Here is a 22,073-nt window from a genome sequence, read left to right on the forward strand (position 1 = left end):
TATATTTTCTTTTAATGGCTGTCTCTATCATGCATGCCCATCTTGTTACGATTTAAGAAATGATCCTCCCTTTTTTAATGAAAAACAGATGGCGGACGTATTTGATGAAACAACTAGACGACAAAATAGACTTTTACAATTGGGTTACGAAGTTAAGACGATTTGGGAACATGACTGTTGCAAACTTAAGGAAACGGAAGACATGAAACCACGCGATGCGTTTTTTGGTGGCAGAGTCAATGGGTTTAAGCTTTTTAGGAACAACAAGAATAAACAATTGAATATTTTGATTTTACATAATTGTATCCTTACGTTAACAACAAAAAAGTTTATCCTATAGGTCATCCAACTATTATTCGCGAGAATTTTGAAAAAATTTCGAATAATTTCGGACTAATAAAATGCAAAGTTTTAGCACCCAGAAATTTGTATCTTCCAATTTTACCTGCACGAATAAAGGACGAACTCTTTTTTCCTCTATGTAAACAGTGTGTTGTACAAAACTCTTCAGTGTGTACTCATTCGAAAAATGAGCGTGCTTTTTGGGGTACTTTTACCACAGTTGAAGTGTTGAAAGCTATTGAAAAAGGATATAAGGTTATTGAAATTTTGAAATTTGGCGCTTTGAAAACACAAGCTCAGATTTGTTTTCGGATTATGTGAATTATTTTCTCCGTATAAAGCAAGAGAGTTCAGGATTTCCGAGTCCTATACAAACTCCTGAGGACAGACAGAAATACGTGGCCGACTATTATGAAAACGAGGGAATACTGTTAAGGCATGATAAAATAGACTACAATCCACGCTTAAGAGCACTGGCTAAGCTTTGTCTTAACAGCTTGTGGGGTAAATTTTGTCAAAAAGGCAATAGACTAAATACAGAATTCATTAATGATCCTCTACATTTCTACAGACGTTTGAACGGAGCCGACATTGAAATGCACAATCTCTGCATCTTGAATGATGATTTAGTCGAAATTGCCTTTAAGATAAAGCATGATTATGAAGTAGGAATTAAACTAGAAAATATCTTCATAGGAATTTTAAAAAACTGCATGGGCTAGATTAGAACTTTACAATGTGATGGATCTGTTGCAGCATAATTATATCTAACGTAGATACCGTTAGCTGTATTTATATAAATAAACCGGGGAATCCAACTCTTAAGGGATTACCTGGGTAATTTAACAAGCGAAATCACTCAAGAACATGGGGTATGTAGTTACATTATAAGATTTGCATGGGAAAAAACATTGTAAGATAAGAGGTTTTACTTTGAAATTTAAACATAGCCTAATTCTTAATTTTGATTCTATGTATGAAATGACATGTAACTATGCACGTTCAGATGTCGAAAATAAGAAAGATAAAATAGATGTTGTAAATAACAGTAAAATAACACGAGAAAAACGGACCCGTAGGCTTGTCAACAAGAAAGAAGTAAAGCAGTATCAGATCGTCTACAACAAAAGAATAATTGTCAACTCTGGTGAAAACACAATACCATACGGATATTATTGGTCACCAGCGTCTAACTCTGCTAGTCCGTCTGTAAATCACATTATAAGTCTTCCTGATTCAATACTTTATACAATGCTACAGCCCACTGCACTAGGGTGTAAAGTAAATCATAGCAGTGTTGATGACAAAGCTAACGATGAGACATGTAATGATGAAGAAATGGAAGACGTTTTGGTGTATAATGATGTTGTTAAGAATGGCGATGACGGTGACATGATTTTTGAGAATGATGAAAACGCAAACGATGTTAGTTTATTGGAAACTTACGACGAGGAAGATATGGATTTCGAATCAGAGAACCAATATGATAAAACATTTATACACGACATTGAAATGTCTGAAGATGAAAATAACGTTACATTTAAAAAGTAGTTAACCATGTCGATCACATTTTCAATGTCAATTTATAATAATGATGAATATTTACAACCTAATCATGCTCCAACTGTCTGATATTTTTCGAAATTCTATCTTGAAGGTCGTGGACCATTACTTCTTTTGCATTTGCACGATAAACGAAGTATATTGGATGTTGCATTGCTTTTGGTACTGAGACACGATCCAAGGTTTCTAACGTTATTTGTGACAATAGAATGATGTGGAGGCTTTGATTGTTCATAATTCTTGTTGGAATAATATTGGTATATAACAGATGCCTTATCAAATCTGTTATACTGATTTTCATCATTAGGGATTACACTAGTTTCTATTTGAATATGTTTTTAACAAAATTCGATACCTTCTTATCGTTTTCAACAGTATTACCATCAAACATGCCTACAATTGTACTCATACTATGGCCTCGCACTCTTAGGCTTAGGTAAAATATACAATATTATCCACATATATCGGTCCCAATACTTTGTAATTTGCGTGTATTAAAATCCCAATCATAATTTTTCAAATAGTGTCTAAAGAATTTATGATAAATCTCAGGTGATTGGCCATAGCTGTCGAAAAATTCGGCTTTTCGTTCAGACGGAAAGTAAAATGCAACCCAATGACTTCCAGGTTTCCGCTGATATCGGTGTTTGCTATAAGCCCATTCGGCATTCAGATAGCTTTTGATTACTTTAGGTAAACGATTGGCTGGAAAAACACCAAGAAATTGCGCCATCGTCGAGATTTACACCGTCGGCTTTCGTTGCTTTTTCTCTGACCATCAATATTGTGTTAGACAAGTCAACATAATCTTCTGTACCTGGCACTAAAAAGTAATCGGACCGCTTTCAGATACACTAGAGACCGGTGGATGGTCTATCCATAGCCCCTTTTCCAAACTGGTTTGTGTTGCGGGTACGAAAAATATACCAAGTTCACTTTTTGTACATTCCGCTGATTTTGGATGAACGAGCTCCATGTTTAACCGAAAATATCTTCTGCTTCTTTAGCTGCTTTATGTCTCTTGGATGAATGGTAAATGACATGAGAAGACGATGCTTTTCCCTTTTTATCTGTTTTTTGCCTGTTTCTTCTGGGTTTTCCTCATCCTGTTTGAGCAAACTGTTGCATACGGTTTACACCTTTTTTCCCTGTTTCCTTTGCTGCTTCATTAACACGAGATTTTGCAGCCTTTTTAAAACATTTCCCTGAGATAACATCGCCCAAAACTTTTGCATCTGTATCGAGGGCAATTTTACCTAGAGCTTTTGCGCCGGTTTTTGCCAAAGGTATTGCAGCTCTAGCCAATCTATGAAATAAACCACCAAGACCATAACCCATCTGCCCATAACATTGTACGAGTTATAATTGTATAGATAATTAAAGAAACTATCGGTCGTAGTGGAGGCGATTGTTCTGGGTCTCGTTTCTTGTGAAGTTTCGGTAAGTCATGGAAGCGTGAGGGTTTAGAACCTGTGGGGAAGATATCATTATAAACTTTGTAGTTAATCGAGTCTTTCTTTAGAAGCTTCCTTAACAGTCGTTGCACAAAAATACGAAGGAAAGGTTTCCTTATCAGAATTACGAAAGTTTGAAAAGCTTCAAACCAAACAAAGGAAAGCAGAGCTAGATGTTATGTTTCTCAAAGATTGTCTTTCACTCGGCGTTTATCCAAAGTTTCTCTGCTTTCCACTACCAAATGTCAACAACCAAGATAGCTTTGCGATACGCAAACGATTATTACGCAGCGCAATCAAAAAGCAAACAAAGGAAGAATGGAAGTTATCGAATGAAGTAACGAAAATATCAGAAAGTTTAAGGAATAATTGTTGAGATATAAACATCACGCGAAAAACATAATTAAGTAGAGACGACACATGTCAGATGAAGTGGCATTCAGAACTTGTTATTGTAATATCGTTGTTGCTTAAACGTAAGTTGTTATTTTGTTCCACAATAAAAATCATAATATTTCACATATTATCCGAACGTTAATGCCGAATCTCGAATAATTTAACAGGTTATGGGCCCAGGAGCGTTTGAGTTTCTGTTGATGACGGCAAATACGGAAACTATATGAGATATCGCGATTTCATGAGAATGTAACTTACATAAGTGCGAAATATTGAATATTGCGACTTCGGGAAATGACGTAGCATTTACACAGATCGAAAATTTCAATGGCCAAAACTTTCACCTTTGGCAGTTTAAGATGCAGATGATACTTGGAGAGAAGGATCTCTGGCAAATAGTTATTGTCGATGAGGTAGAACCTAATGGTGAAGGAACTACTGTTACTCAACGTCAACAATATCAAAAGCGGGAAAGGAAGGCATTTGCAACAATATGTTTGTCTTTTGGCGATGAACAGCTATCTCTCGTTCGATCAGCGCGTACTGCAAAAGATGCTTGGGCGAAATTAGAAAGTCATTATGAAGTCAAATCTTTGGCCAATAAGTTATTCTTGCGAAAGAAATATTTCACTACAAGTATGGGTCTTAATGATTCCATGACCGAACATCTCAACAAGATGAAGGATATTGCAAGTCAGTTGGAAGCATTGGGTGAGTCTGTTTCTGAGGAAGATCAAGTGGCGACACTCCTTTGTAGTTTACTTGATTCGTACAGTGGCTTAATAACAGCATTGGAATCTAGAGCAGATGACTTATCATAAGAATTTGTTACTGCAAAACTTCTTATGAAGAACAGAAACATAAAGAATCCAACGAAAAACTTTTGCACCTGTATCGAGGGCAATATTACCTAGAGCTTTGCGCCGGTTTTGCCAAAGGTATTGCAGCTCTAGCCAATCTACGAAATAAACCACCAAGACCATAACCCATCTGCCCATAACTTTTTTGCCAGGATGCTCCCCTAAAGACAGGTTGCGATCCGTATCCTTTTTGCTGATTGAGATAATATTGAACATAACGGTTTGTTCTACTCATATTTTTTTCTTATGTAAAATAAGGTAAGGCTTCTTTTCTGAAATGAAGTGTCACTATCGACTTCCCTCGATCAAATGAGATGGGATTTCCTAACTCGTCCCTTAAGAGAAACTCGATGTCCTCAAAAGATTTTGTTTGCACGGGTAAATATTGAATATTAGTGAATGATCTTGAAACAATGTCTCCATATTTTCCTTGAATAGCAACTGCCTTTACTAATTTTACATTGACGTCTCCAACAACTTGCGTTTGTACAATGTTACAATATACATAAATCATGACGGATCCGTGCAAATCAGAAGCATAGGGGCTTTCGGTTGTTTTCGAAATCTCTACTTCCTTTCCTCCGAAACTAAAATAGTTCGTCAGACGTCCTGTGTATGTTGGTTTGTGATATGTAGATGTTGTAAAGCTGACATGGGATTTTGTTAGTAAAATGTCAAGAAATCGCTGTTGATCTTGTTGTTCAGTTTCAAATGAAACTCTAATGTTTGCCTGCTGTGTGTTAATGTAATAATAAAAATTCATTGCCTCAGTTTTGTTAGTAAAAACACAAAAAATATCGTCAACGTATCTGCGGTAAAATAGTGGCCTAGTGTCGTTGTAGTTCTTTAGCGACTTTCGTTCATATTAGCCCTTGAAAATGTTAGCAAGTATGGGTGCTAAGGAAGAGCCCAACTTAACACCGTCCAACTGGTCATAAAATTTTCCAAAAAATAAAAAAAGCGTCTGTCCTGTTGGTTTCAAAAACAGTCGTGTGAGGTCTGACCTGTTTATACTGAACCTAGGGTTGTGAGTGAATATTAGGTCAATTGCTAGGTTGATGGTTTCAGTAAGTGGTGTGTTAGTGTAAATAGGCTTTCAATGTCGTAGGAGATGAGGAATTTGTGACAAGTTGATGAGTTGAAATATGAGAAGTCGTCGAGGAAAGCGAAAGAATCTTTAGTGGAGTGGTAATCTGGTATGAGTGGTGTTAGTAGAGAACTAAGATACTTAGCTAAATTATAATTGTACGAGTTAATTAAAGAAACTATCGGTCGTAGTGGAGGCGATTGTTCTGGGTCTCGTTTCTTGTGAAGTTTCGGTAAGTCATGGAAGCGTGAGGGTTTAGAATCTGTGGGGAAGATATCATTATAAACTTTGTAGTTAATCGAGTCTTTCTTTAGAAGCTTTCTTAACAGAATGGAAGTTATCGAATGAAGTAACGAAAATATCAGAAAGTTTAAGGAATAATTGTTGAGATATAAACATCACGCGAAAAACATAATTAAGTAGAGACGACACATGTCAGATGAAGTGGCATTCAGAACTTGTTATTGTAATATCGTTGTTGCTTAAACGTAAGTTGTTATTTTGTTCCACAATAAAATTCATACTATTTCACATATTATCCGAACGTTAATGCCGAATCTCGAATAATTTAACAGGTTATGGGCCCAGGAACGTTTGAGTTTCTGTTGATGACGGCAAATACGGAAACTATATGAGATATCGCGATTTCATGAGAATGTAACTTACATAAGTGCGAAATATTGAATATTGCAACTTCGGGAAATGACGTAGCATTTACACAGATCGAAAATTTCAATGGCCAAAACTTTCACCTTTGGCAGTTTAAGATGCAGATGATACTTGAAGAGAAGGATCTCTGGCAAATAGTTATTGGCGATGAGGTAGAACCTAATGGTGAAGGAACTACTGATACTCAACGTCGACAATATCAAAGGCGGGAAAGGAAGGCATTTGCGACAATATGTTTGTCTCTTGGCGATGAACAGCTATCTCTCGTTCGATCAGCGCGTACTGCAAAAGATGCTTGGGCGAAATTAGAAAGTCATTATGAAGTCAAATCTTTGGCCAATAAGTTATTCTTGCGAAAGAAATATTTCACTACAAGTATGGGTCTTAATGATTCCATGACCGAACATCTCAACAAGATGAAGGATATTGCAAGTCAGTTAGAAGCATTGGGTGAGTCTGTTTCTGAGGAAGATCAAGTGGCGACACTCCTTTGTAGTTTACCTGATTTGTACAGTGGCTTAAAAACAGCATTGGAATCTAGAGCAGATGACTTATCATAAGAATTTGTTACTGCAAGACTTCTTATGAAGAACAGAAACGTAAAGAATCCAACGAAAGTAAGGATATTGGTGAGAAAGCAATATTATGTCAAAAGTCCAAAAACGACAAAGTAAAGAATACCAAATTCAAAAGAAAAGGTAAATGCTATAACTGCGGGTTACCTGGACATTGGGCTCGAGATTGTCGCAAACCCAAACAGAATCAGCAAAGTGACAATAGAAATAAAAGGGAAGAAGCATCCTACGAAGCCACAATTCAGAATTCATTATTGTTTACAGATAGCAAAGAATCTGCATGGTACATTGATTCAGGTGCATCATCTCATATGTCATATAATAATTACATCATGGTTGATTTCATCCCATTCAAATCCCCTGAAAAGGTGAAGCTGGGAGATGACAGAATAGTTCAAACACTGGGAAAAGGAAATGTACACATTGAGATTAAGTCTAAGAAGAAGTATGAACCAAGAAGATTTGTTGATGTCCTATATGTTCCAGATTTAGGAAAAAATCTCTTCTCAGTTAGTGCTACGGCAAAGCGAGGATACTCAGTTGAATTTAATCAACATACTTGCTTGTTGAAGAACAGGATGATTCGAAGCATGCGAATGTTTCTACAAGTGATACTAGCGAAGTAATATGGCATCAACGGTATGGCCATTTAAGCCTGAAGAATTTACGTCTACTTCGAGATAAAAAATTGGTTAAAGATCTTAATTTTCAATCAGATGATCACTTTGAAGTTTGTGAAGGATGTGCACAAGGAAAGCTGATACGAGCAACCTTTCATCGAGAACCTGCAACACGTGCTAAAGATGTACTTGATCTTGTCCATAGCGATATTTGTGGACCGATGGAAGAGATAAGTCTTGGTGGAAATAAATATTTCATAACATTTATTGATGATAAATCAAGGTACACAACAGTCTACTTTATGAAGAAAGGATGAAGCTTTTGAGAAATTTAAAGAGTTTGAAGCAATGGTGACCAATCTCACTAACAAGAAAATTAAAGTACTTCGATCAGATAACGGTGCTGAGTACACTTGTCACATGTTTGAAAAATATCTAAAGGATAAGGGAATTCAGCATCAGTTTAGCGTTCCAAGAACGCCAAAACAGAACGGAGTTTCTGAAAGAATGAACAGAACCATTCAAGAAGCTGCACGATCTATGCTGAACAACGCAAAAGTACAAAAGAAATTCTGGGCTGAAGCAGTTCATACTGCAGTCATCTTAAGAAATCGAAGTCCTACTGTTTTCGTGAACAGACTTACACCTTACGAATGTTTCTATTCTAAGAAACCTGATGTTTCACATCTGAGAATTTTTAGTTGCACAGCTTTCATGCACGTTCCTAAGGAAACAAGGAAGAACTGGGACTCGAAAACCAAGAAATTCACATTTGTTGGGTACAGCCTCACAAGTAAAGGTTATCGACTCTACGACGCTTCAACAGATGAAATCCACATATCAAGAGACGTGTTATTTGACGAAAGCTCATTTGATCGACGAAAGAAATCTACTATAGTAATACATAGATATGATAAAGATACTGTGACCGAAAACAGAATGATGAACTATTAGAAGACAATGAAGAACATGAAGTCAATGAAGACATGGAAGATAGTTCCAACAACAGTATGATAGATGAACAACAACAACCACAAGATCAGCACGAATACACAAATCTCCTGATAGACTTGGTGTGGTGATCACAGGTAATTGGTGGCAGAACAATGTCGCTAGCATTGATGATAAATCTATCCGTCACGATGAACCACTCAATATTAATGAAGCTTTTGATAGTCGAGATAAGGCGAAATGGAAACAAGTAATGGACAGTGAATATTCTTCCCACATAAAAAACAATACTTGGACATTGGTTGACTTACCTAAAGATAGTAAAGCCATAGATTCTCGATGGATATTCAAAGTAAAGTACAAAGCAGACGGTTCAATTGAACGGCATAAAGCTCCGTTAGTTGCTAAAGGATACTTACAAGAACATGGTTTGGATTATGAAGAAACATTTTCTCCAGTAGCAAAATATACATCAATTCGCTCTCTCTTTGCAATTGCTAATCACTTACATTTGGACGTACACCAAATGGATGTGTCGACGGCATTTCTGAACGGCGAACTCAAAGAGGAAATATACATGAAGCAACCTGAAGGATATGAGAAAAAGGGACAAGAACAGAAGGTCTGTAAATTAAACAAAAGCATATATGGCTTGAAGCAGTCTTCGAGATGCTGGCTCGATACCATTGATCAGTTCTTAAAGAAATCCGGTTACGTTCAATCCAATTCTGATCCGTGCCTGTACATCAAACGAAAGGGAGATAATATTATGCTTTTAGCATTATACGTCGATGATTCTGGCAAGTAACAACAAGAAAATGCTAGAAGAGGAGAAAGGTATTTTAAAGAAATGCTTTGAAATGAAAGATCTAGGTGAAATTCATTTCTGTCTTGGCATTCAAATTCAACGAGACAGGGAAAAAAAACAAATGCGACTTCATCAATCAAAGTATTTGACGAATTTATTGAAGAGATTTGGAATGCAAGACTGCAAACCTGTTGCAACTCCCGTTGAGCTCGGAACCAAGTTGTTGAATAATGAAGGAGAGCCAATGAACATAACCAAATATCAAGCATTAATTGGTGCATTAACGTATGCAGTTACAGCGACAAGACCAGACCTGGCACAAGCACTTTCAACTGTTGATCAATTCTGTGCTAAGCCTAGCCAAGACCATTGGAATGCTGCCAAACGTATTTTACGTTACATTAAAGGTACGATTAACTACGGCATTTGCTTTGACGGACATAAGGAATCTGAAGTCAAATTAAGTGGATTTGTTGATGCTGATTGGGGATGTGATCCAAATAATCGAAAATCACATTCAGGATACCTATTCATGATTTGTGGTGGATTGGTAAGTTGGGCAAGCAAAAAGCAAAGTATTGTAGCTGTCTCATCTACTGAAGCTGAGTATGTTGCAGCATCACAAGCATGTCAAGAAGCAATATGGTTAAGAGGATTACTACATGATTTAAACTTCACTCAAAAGGAACCAACTATCATAAAAGAAGATAATCAAGGAGCAATAAGTTTGTGGAAAAATCAGAAATATCATCCAAGAACGAAACACATTCATATAAAATATCATTTCATTCGCGACAAAGTACTGAAGAAAGAAATTGCATTTGAGTATTGTACGTCACAACAAATGGTTGCTGATATGTTAACGAAACCATTAGGAAAAACTGTATTTCAACGAATGAGATCTAATATGGGAGTAACAAACATTTAAAGGAATAGTGATTACTTTATATTTTTCGAAAGGGAGTGTTAAGATATAAACATCACGCGAAAAACATAGAGACGACACATGCAGATGAAGTGACATTCAGAACACGCTGTCGTAATATCGTTGTTGCTATTTTGTTCCACAATAAAAATCATAATATTTCACATATTATCCGAACGTTATTGCCGAATCTCGAATAATTTAACAATAATCTATCCTCTCTCGACTGGAGTATTTTAAACAAAGTTCTAGAAAAAGACATAACCATATTTATTCAAATACCTACATCAGAATATTACCATACATCAGAAAAAACTAAGTAATCTCACGAGGAACAGAACTCTACCATTCACACACAACGAGACGATAACCAATCTATCATCACACCAATTAAAAGACGAAGAACTAGAACTCCTTAAAAATGGCCTTGGGTTCAGCATTAAACCACTACGACTACACTCGACCGACATTCTGGCAACATTCGAAAAAATCCACCAAACTATAAAACACAACATTCACAATGAAGAAGACTACACGCATCTCATCTTAGAAAGATGAGATGTACGAAGTGGCACACATCGCTCACTTCGTACATCTCATCTTACCACCCGACACCAGCTGACTTCAAAAAACATCACTTCCTTCAAAACATTCGCAACAATCCAAACATTATCACTCTCAAACCGGACAAAGGCAGCGGCGTTGTAATCATGGATCGTCAAATGTATCGTAACTCAGGCCTTAAAATCATTAACACTACAGCAAAGTTTACCCCACTCAAAGAAGACGTCACACTATCACGTGAAGCCAAACTGCAACGACTATTAAGGAAGCTTCTAAAGAAAGACTCGATTAACAACAAAGTTTATAATGATATCTTGCCCTAGAGTTTCTCAACCCTCACGCTTCTATGGCTTACCGAAACTTCACAAGAAACGAGAACCAGAACAATCGCCTCCACTACGACTGATAGTTTCTTTATTTAACTCGTACAATTATAATTTAGCTAAGTATCATAGTTCTATACTAATACCACTCATAACAGATGACCACTCCACTAAAGATTCTTTCGCTTTCCTCGACGACTTCTCATCTTTCAACTCCTCAACTTCTTAAATCCACCAGAATCACAAATTCTTCATCTCCTACGACGTTGAAAGCCTATTTACTAACATACCACTTACTGAAACCATCAACCTAGCAATTGACCTAATATTTACTCCCAACCCTAGCTTCAGTTTAAACAGGTCAGACCTCACACAACTGTTTTTAATAGCAACAGCACAGACGCATTTTTTATTTAATGGAAAATTTTATGACCAGACGGACGGTGTTAAGATGGGCTCTCCCTTAGCACCCGTACTTGCTAACATTTTCATAGGCTCACATGAACGAAACTGGCTAAACAACTACAACGACACTAAACCACTATTTTACCGCAGAGACGCTAACGATACTTTTTGTGTTTTTACTAACGAGACTGAGGCCATGAAATTTTATAATTACATTAACACACAGCACGCAAACATTAGATTTTCATTTGAAACTGAACAATATCAACTGCCATTTCTTGACATTTTACTAACAAAATCTCATGTCAGCTGTACAACATGTCACAAACCAACATCTAAATTACACAGACCAACATACACAGGACTTCTGACGAACTATTTTAGTTTCACACCACTTTCAAACAAAACCAGACTTATATGCACACTAATCGACAAAGCATACAAACTTAACAATACGAACAATGACTTTCAACGAGACATAAAAAACATCACATCCACTCTTTTACGAAACTCTTTCCCACTACACTTTATTAACAGAACCGTAAAACGATATCTCAAGAACAAACAAAGCAACAACCTCAAACTAGATACCGAAACTCCTGACACGAGGATCACGACCAACACAAATGAAAATTCCAAAATACAACTCTATACTTCAAACTACCATACATAGGACATTACTCACGACACACACAACGCAGACTTACAAACATTATGAAACGCTTCTGTACAGATATTGACATTCGACTATATTTTCACATCATTCAAAATCAAAAACTTTTTCTCATTCAAAGACCCAATCCCTGATTCAATTAAATCTATGGTAGTATATGAATTCAATTGCGCGGGATGTAATTCCCGATACATTGGCGAAACTTCGCGCAGTTATCCACCAGAATAAGGGAACATACCACAACAGACAAAAACTCTGTCATATGAAAAAATGTTATATGCAGTGCGGTTTAATATCAAACAAAAACTCTCATATCTACCGACACCTTAAATCTCACTCATGTAAAACCAACTATTCACCCTCTTGCTTCAAAATCATCGACACTGCTGACACCTCATTCTCCCTTCAAATCAAAGAAGCACTCCACATTAACAAAACTAACCCAGACCTGAATGTTCAAGTTTTTAAATTCAATACAATATTTAGTTTATAATACGCTCGGACGCTATTTCCTTTTTGTTGCAATTTATGTATCATATTACATGTATATTCCCTTGTATCATTTATTATTTCACTCATACTGAAGATGGCATCATGAGATGTCGAAGCATGTCTATTCTAAAAAAAACTCGTCGTGTATATTAAATGCGCATTAGCAATAGTGCTTTTACGAAATTATGGAAACATTTCTTAAAGTCCCGATTGAAAAATTCCGAGCCTTGATCAGTTGAATTGGCTTGCGTCCTGATGATAATGTCTTCTGAACAGCGTTCACTAATGTACGGCCTGATTTGTTTTTCAATGGAACAGCCCAAGCATACTTTGAAAAAACATCGATACAGATAAGAAAATACCGATAACCTTCGTTATATTTTGTAGAGATTGTAAGTCTGCCAAATCCAACTGCCATTGGGCATCGATATTGTCTCCGTGTACATTAACATTACTTCTATCCAAGTAGCACTAAACAGATTGTCAAAATATGTCTTATGAGAGTTCGAAGGTCCACAGTTCTTTAGAAACTTAAACGCTTCACACATTCCATTCCAGACATGCTCGCGATTAACTGATTCGACTTCTCGAGCTGCAAAATTGAGCCAACGATCTTCCTCAGTCATTATTTCTAAACGGTTTTGATACTCTATCCAAGGGTCTGCTTTACTTTCATCCTTTTCGGCTCTTCGTAGCTCTTGAATCTTTTTACTTAAAAAATCACGAAAATAAAATTGATAAGATCGCTGTGACTAAATTCTTCAAACTCAACAGTGTCTGCATATATCTGATTAAACATGTGTGCCATATTTTTTGTTCTTTTCCAAAACGTCCAAAAGCAAAGCAATAATGAGCAACGCAAATAACATTTTTTAAGACTATAGTTCGACTATATATTGAATCGGGTAATGAAATACACGATGAGTGCTTTCTGATATTTTATTGGATGCTTTAATTGATTAGATAATATTTCTTGTCACCATGTTTTTTGTCACGTTAAGTTTCGAAAAAATGTTTTTATTTGATAGAAAACAATACATTATCGTAACTGCCGTTGAAAACGCCATTTTATTTTGTCATTTGTTTCACTTCCCCGTATTATGATAACCTATTACATTCAACATTCCCCCGCTAAGTTCTTTTCCGGTTTACACGCGCGCGCTCTGTTTACATCCTAGGACTGGAAACTAATTGACACGGTTAAGAGCTCCGTTTACTTCCGGGACCATACCTGCACCATAACTACTTACATATAATGACAGACATAACAAATATCAACCATTTCTGATGTTATAACAATATATTCGCAGTTATAGTAAAGGATATTCACAAAAGTGTAAATACCATTCAAGTCAGAATCTGATATATGGGAGTCTATAAACCAAACAGAAACTTTCTATTTCAGCCAAACGTTCCCAAATACATTTATTGGGATACTTACAAAAGAAGAAGAAATTTTAGTCACTGGGACACTGGGGAGTGACATGTTTGAGTTATTGGGTAAGTGGTGACCAGGCTTCAAAATTGTGGCAACCACAACTGATAGTTATCCTACCTGAGCTATTGATTTCGCTAGAGAGGTTTGACAATGGCATTCTATAAGTTAAAAAGTAAAACTCTAAGTTTTCGAAATTACAAAAAACAAACACGTTTTAGCAATGAATAAACACTTCTTAGCTATATTTGGGAAACAATGGGGGGTCAATTGACGAAATTTTTGTACGGGAGAGGGTGCGTCAAATCCTTTTAATGAATTCATGTCGTGTCGGTGGCTCGTGGTTTCTCGTTTTTTTTGTCATTAACGTACATAAAGATAAGGAAGTAAAAAGTCACATAACAAACACAAATCAGAAGGGTTTATCCGAACCTTTGCTCAACAGGCATGTTGCAAGTTACCGATGCTGATGGGGAAGCTGACTCTGTTATGGATGCTGTCACCTAGGAACAAACAAATTCACAGAAAGGCGGTAAAGGAATTATGGCAAAATTAGAGATTTAGAGATTTGTATCGAAGACTCGTCTCCGAAATTTCATATATACTAATAAATTCGAGAGTCACTATAGGTCAATAAATCGTAGTCTTTGTTCAAAGTAACAGATATCGGAGACCGCAGAGTGTTTTACAAGTTTCATTTTCAGACACAAATTCTCAATATGTCAAAGAACAGATCTATGAGCTCGTTTAAATGTATCAAAGACTTAAAGGCAAAGTATTGTATACCTGAGCACTAATGGCTAAATCAACATTTCCTCCGTTATCTATGAAAAGAACAAAGTGCTATCATTAAATGAAAAACAGACACCAGCAGAGGTGCATCTATGTCCATCTGACAGGTAGGATGCGGATTTCATGAAGATGGTGGAAAAGGCTGGCAAAGCCTTGCACTGGGGCTCTTACTGTTGAACATTGAAGATATTAGTTGAGTTACACACTTATTCTGTGAAGGGTTACAATACTTTGTATTTTTCAGCCTTTTATCATAAAATTTCATAATTTGTAATCGCCTCAAATGACATCCCTCAAAAAATCCACCAGAACCACAAGTTTCATTGAATAATGAGGTTGTTGTCACTAATAAACTCATTTTTGCATGTACGTTACATGTTTCACTCTTTTTTAAATTACTTTTCAGTTAACTATTTTGAAGATATTGACATATGTACCCCAAGGGGTTGTAGAAAAAATTTCAAGTTTATAGAAACATCCATGGTGTAACTGAATTTCTCAAAAAAAGAGTAAGATTTGCAAACATTATGCAATTCAGCTTGTAAAAACTGTACTCACTTAGAAATTCTTCAAATGTCATTTTGCGTACACTCTGAAAACAAAAAAACAACAAGGCTTTACCTGGAATGATATGTATATTGATGCAATAATAGGATACATATGGTATGACATGGCTAGTTGACAAGTGGCATGGTCAACCTGAAAATTTGATCCTGTTGCATATATGTATTTTTTACTTTGCTGAAACACTCCCTGTCAAAAGTTAAACAATAGAGTATTTGACTTCTAACAAAATGAATTATGATAATGCTCAAAAAGTTGCATAGCATGAAAAAACCTTGCTTTGATATGCTAGTGATATTGGAGGGTAGATATCAATACTCGTTATGTATAGGTTATGAAAGACTAGTCCAAAAAACCAAACATCACATTATTTTTTGTAAAAAAAATGATATGCAGTGTTTTCATCCTAAAATGGTAAAAGTTGTATTCAATTTCATGTACATATGCAGTAACTCTATGAAATAACAAGTAACTAGTTACTTTAATTCGCATTAGCCTCTTGATGCATGTCAGAGGAGTTTATATGGTGGGAAGCCATTTATAATAAACAAGTCATTTACAAGAACAGTTATTCCAATATATTTTAAATACCTTAACAATTTCAATGGTTGCTCTCTTATAAGCATTCCCGATCAGTGTTTTAGCTTTTTGGATGCATTTTATCATTTTCTCACGCTTGCTTTTCACTGTAGAAAGTACATATGGTTATAAACATACACACTTTAAGTTCATGATGGGTGATTAATTTGTGACAACACTTGGCAGACCTGCTGGTTTTCATTTTATTTTCTTGCTCTTCAATTGACATGGATGTATTTAAAGGTACGTCGGGCAAGACGGGTTTGCATCGTTTGGTTCTGCAGACCTTCTTTAGGACTTCTCGATTTCTTTTTGGCGCCATTCTACTTCAGTAAAGCACTTTAAATCTGTCTATCGTTAAAGTAGGCTGAAACTTACGCTCTGATATTCAAAATTTGAAGTGAACGAGCAAACAAAAACACTGCTAGCTCAAATTCTCAAATTTCGCGTGGTCAAAATCACGACATGGTTCCACCTTTTCCATCCATCAAAACAACATTAATGCCTCGGTCTACTTAGAGAAAGACTAGGACCAAATAAACATTGAAGTATAACAATAGAGAAAAAACAAATTTTGCAAAATATGGTGTTTTTTAGGAGTTGATTGGTTATGCTTGGTTTTTAAAATGTTTGATGTGATTGTTTTTGTAAACTTCGTTTGTAAACGTATTTTCCGAGTCTAAAGCAACAGGCATACTCTAAACTTAATATAAATCGGGTGTTGAGTTCCCAATACCGGTACCTCTCGGTACTTCTTCACTGTATGGGAAAACGTATGAATAGTTAATATTTCTTATCCATCATACCCATTGATCAATGATCATACATACCATACCGTGATACCATTGTCCTATACAGCTGAATAGTTCGCTGCTGCTGACTGCTGATCAACATCAAAGATCAACATTCAACGTTTGATGATTTGAATTTGAACGGTTTGATGTGTTGCAGAAGGATGAACAGACAAATTTTCCATTCACAAAAACGCATAATAAATAGTTAAACGCATAGGTTGAATCAGGCACTCGTAAATTTTTACCTTATTTTTGGCGATCGCCTTAATGCTACATATTTCTGATTCGGTGTCTTTTCTTTCAACGTCGTAAAGAAATCATCATTATCATCGTCGTCATCGTCATCTTCATGAGGCGCATCTGCAATAGAGCTTTTTATGTTTTTGCAGAATGGCGCTTTACCGTCGCTAAGTTGTGAGCTTACTTCTTCTTTGATGTAGCATTAGAAGTTTGTCTCATTTTTCCAAATCATTTCTTATTAAATTAGATGGCCAGCGTTTTCTTTTATCTTCCTTCTTTTTATATCACGCTTACTCGTTAAATTATAAATATCATCAAACCCGTAATCCTTGCAACCCATGATGCACTTTTTTATCGATGAGGTCCTTTACGTTCTGACCAATTTCATTCTACGAATTTGACATTGTAGCTAATCACGTGCTATACATGTAAAAATCACGTTCTTGGTATCGGTAGATACGTATCGATAACGCAATGCAATACGTAATTTCGTCACCAATGATTGATGTGATTAGTATCATCTTATGCGATAAGCATTACTAAAAATTCGCCATTAGTTTTAACTTAATAGTTAACAGGGCTTATTTTTAAATAGGAAACGTATGTTAAACGACCTGCTACGTTTTGATACCACGGACTGTTCATGGGGAAGGTACGTAGTTTTTTTATTTTGGTAATTGTATTGCACGTGACCTGATTATACGACTTAAATGTTTATTTTGGAATCTGGGAAATATTTCTTTAGAAGTTTGTAATTAAATCACTGCAATTGTGCGACAGATATAGCTTTTCCGTTTTTTTCCAATCACGAAAATAGTACCCTCGCAACACTTCTCTAATACAACATTGATGTTGCATGGTCTAAAAATTGATCCACGTGGACAATCTTTTGATGATACGACATTCTCTTCGTTGAAAATGATGCTTGGCTGCCTTGCTACTTGTCTTCTTTGTACAAAGTTTCCTTCGTTTGGATTGTAATGTGCGATTTTCCTTTTCGAGTGCTCTCCGTTCGTACGCCTCTTTAAATGAACCTACTCTGCTCTCGATTTTGCGCATGCACTACGTCGTCCTTTTCTACAATCACATGCAGCTCCACTACCATAGTCATCAACCAATAATTTCGTGTTCTTCTTGCTCGACTTTGCAAATTTGATATCACCTACGGAAATACTTGTTCGTTGTGAATTGCGCTTCATTTGAAAACGTTTTATTACGGTTTGTATATATTCTCTGGTGTAATGACGCAAATTTTTTTCTTCTTCGTTTTGAAATATTTTGCTAATATTTTCAGATTCACGAAAAAGTTTTAGCTTTTTAACTGAACTTTAGAAGCAACATCGAGTTAAGAATAAGACCGAGAATCAGCTTATCATCGCTAATTCCAGATTCATGATATAACTTCAGATAACTCATTGAAACTTAACATCATTTCCTATAGACTTGTAGAGCTAGCTCTTCGTCGTTAAATTAATAAGTGTTCGAACTGACGTCCTTTAAAGCGAGTCCTGCTCAAATTGAAAGGTTATGTTACCAATTTCTTGTTAAAGAAGTAATCGAGTTCTTCGTCTTTCTGTTCTCTCTTAAACCATTCAGAGGCAGCCGCAAACATAATCAAAGGTTTTACTTATCTGACACAACACGTTTTATGATTTTATGAATTTACTGGTTAGGAGACTAGGCAATTTAGAGATTCAGAAATACTGACCTGTCAGACTGCAAAGATACAAATTAATGTAGGACTTTCCTTCTCTTCCATTTTCTCTTTTACTTACAGTCCTGCGCTAGCATTAGTCCACACGTTTACGGCGCTAACAAGATCCAATGACTAACTTGTTGACCAAAAATGTCTCACGTAGGTGGGCCATTGTTCATCCTACACCGTCATGCAAAGTGTTGAAATGAGTTCTTTGCAATGATTTTGAAGTAAAATATCGCTTGTTATTTTGTATCTCCCATGAATTCACCCGTGACGTCTTCATATTCCTTCATAGGAGATTAAGTTGTTCCTTATGTTTCAAGAATTTCTTCGTGTCCACGAAGTTATGCTGTATTTTTTTCCCAGATACTTCTCTTGTGCAAGCACTTCATCCGTGGTTAATGCTCCCAGTTGCGGCAGATGATGGCGTAACGTTCTATTCATCAAAAAATACGGATTACCTCATTTAGCTCGGATTTGTCTAGAATTGTGTCAAGAAAACTAAGTATTTTCAACTGTCAGAAATGATGACTCATGTTGGTCTTTTTTCTGCGTTTCTAAGCTGGCAAGCGCTTCTTATGATAGGAAAGGGAAAATCTTGAAAATATTTATTCAAGTGTCGAAGCTGCAACGCCTCGTATGTGGGTCAAACCACACGTCATCTATACACCAGATTTTCGGAGCACTTGGGAATATCCCCCCTTACAGGCAACCAAGTTTCCCACCCTGGGTTATAAAGCATTTTTGCTCACATTAACGCAACTGGACACACCACCAACTTAGACGACTTTAAAATAATCTCCTCTTCTAACGATTCTTATGAAGTCTCCATTCATAAAAGCCTTCTAATCAATAAATACAAGCCTTCACTTAATGTGCAAGGAAACTCCATTCCACTTAACCTCTTTTAATTTCCCTTTATTTTACTTCCTAACTTCCTTTTCATATATCCATTTGACACCGCCTCCTTTAGTAGTAATTTAACACCTCTTTGTAAATATAATATCTTGTCTTAACATCCTATTTATTATTTGTCTGAAGATGTCTTGAGTAAAGACGAAACGTTAAAATAAATTTAATTTTACAATTTGTTTTTTGGTCTATTTTTATGGCTCTAATCAGAACTTTATGTTGGGCTTTAATTTTTATTACACGAATTCGATTTCCGCTCGGCAAGTCTCTCGCTACTATTTTAAAAATTCAGATGAAATTTACTTGAAAAGAAAGATTTTTAAGTTAATAACGTCAGAATGTCTATGTTTAAACGTAAACGATTAAATGAAGTATAGAGCACATTGTCTGCCTGGGTAATTTCACCCCAACGCTCACTTTATGTTGCCAATTTCCAAACATTCAATTAATGAAACAGAGACTTTGTCGTGGTGACAAACTTAAAGATGGATTTCAAAATAGCAAATATCATGGTGAATGGTGATAATAACAATGTACTAGTTCTTAAAAGAACTGTTTTAACCAGAACACTAACCCAACAATTCAAAGGAACCGTTATTTACAGCTAGAAAGAGACACTATGCATTTTGGCAGACTACTCGTCAGGTGTCAACGTCTGCTAAATGAGAGCCTCCAAATCATGCTATATTTATGTCACAAAAGGTCAATGTCATCCCTATTTTTAGAGATGGCAGATTAAACATGTAATCCTTTTGTCGGCAAAGGACAGGATCAGTCAATTTAATTAATAACGACGCCATGACGCGTAGCTGGAATAACGAGCGACATTTTTAAATAATTTTAAAGTTTTCATCAGAATAAGCATTGGCACAGCGAGTGTTGTTTAAAAGATGTTTTCCAATCGCTGAATCACATGAAATCGGATTTTCACTTTTATACCCACGTTTTGGTAGTTGTCGTAAAGGAACAGTTTTATTCCTGACAGAAGCTGGTACATGCTGTTTTATTCTTTCACTCAACCTTTGAGAAGTCATACCGACATAGCGAGCATCACACTCACATTTATACTTGCAGACTACATTGCTTGATATTTGAGCAGAGTAGTTATGGTGCAGGTATGGTCCCGGAAGTAAACTGAGCTCTTACCCGTGTCAATTAGTTTCCAGTCCTAGGAAGTAAACAGGGCCCGCGCGTGTAAACCTGAAACGACATAAAATGAACGAAGGTCGCTACTGGATGACATGATTAATTGAAACACGATAAAACTTAATGAAAATTGTTTTCTATTCTTAAAGCAATATTAGATCCGTTTTCTTGTTTCCTTTGCAAATATAAAAAAAGGAGCACACTACAATTTATTGAGTTAAAGTTATCTGGTAATTTTTGTCTAACTAAAACGAAAATGGCTTTAAAAGTTGACATTGAGCAAGCAAAGAAAGTGAAGGAATCGTCCTTCAAATTTGAAGATGAGAGCAATGTTTTCAATGAACGCCAAAGCAATATACAGAATAAATTGTTAAAGTGCTATGTTACTGAAATTGATTTTAAAATATACGAGCTTGTGGCAAAAGGCTGTGATGGTTGTCGTGTTGATCACCATCACAAAGGCTACACGATTGTTTGATGATGCCGAATGATGAAAGGGTATCGATATACTTTGATGATGCAGTATCAGAAATTGATGAGGAAGAAGTCATAAAATCCTTCTTTGATAGTTTACAAGACATGACTCCGATAGTAAATGGGCTAGAACTTATCAAGTACACTTGCAATGATTGGAGAAAAATATTTTTGACATAAAAAAAGAATAAATTAGAATATGAGACGTTGATATTCTTAAATACATTTTATTGAAATAAACATTTTATTCAAAGAAACTAGCAGCGACCACTCTGAAATAAAAAGAAATCAATCTTACTGACTGTTCTACTGTATCAATTTTCAAAAGATAAAGAATTCTAAAAGTACATACTGAAAAAATCTTCTAAGAAGCGATCTACTTCTTCGTCAAAACATCTAGAGTGTAAAGCAATGGACATTACATAAAAAACGACTACAACATTTAGCAAGCATATGAATTATTTGGCTTACAGTCAAATAGGACATTTGAATGGCAAGCATTCAATCAGTCTTTCCTCCACATCTGACAAATGGACTTTATGCCCACAGCTTGGTGGGCAAATCACCCATAAGTGACAGTGTTCACACAGGCCTAAAACAATGAACAAAATCACAACTTAAATTTTCTAAAGTCATATCTAACATTGAAATTGTATTCCAATTCAACTTACTCAAAATCGGTCTAATGGTGTTTTGTGTAGCCATTCTAGCTGTTGGTTTTCTTTGCTGAT

At 35.9% G+C, this 22,073-nt stretch overlaps 2 long non-coding RNA genes across 2 annotated transcripts; one reads left to right on the forward strand and one right to left on the reverse strand.

Annotated features, from left to right (window-relative positions):
- The first annotated feature begins 7,574 nt into the window (after positions 1-7,574).
- Positions 7,575-21,502, forward strand: LOC124433666. The gene is made up of 3 exons (XR_006944556.1): positions 7,575-7,585; positions 20,819-20,825; positions 21,409-21,502. It is a non-coding gene; the product is annotated as an uncharacterized LOC124433666 (long non-coding RNA).
- LOC124433668 lies at positions 14,927-16,143 on the reverse strand. The gene is made up of 3 exons (XR_006944557.1): positions 16,090-16,143; positions 15,493-15,526; positions 14,927-14,966 (listed from the first exon to the last, which is right to left on the reverse strand). It is a non-coding gene; the product is annotated as an uncharacterized LOC124433668 (long non-coding RNA).
- Positions 21,503-22,073: the final 571 nt, after the last annotated feature.

Source organism: Xenia sp. Carnegie-2017, unplaced genomic scaffold (assembly GCF_021976095.1).
Source record: "Xenia sp. Carnegie-2017 unplaced genomic scaffold, XeniaSp_v1 HiC_scaffold_14, whole genome shotgun sequence".
Taxonomy (NCBI): Eukaryota; Metazoa; Cnidaria; class Anthozoa; order Malacalcyonacea; family Xeniidae; genus Xenia; species Xenia sp. Carnegie-2017.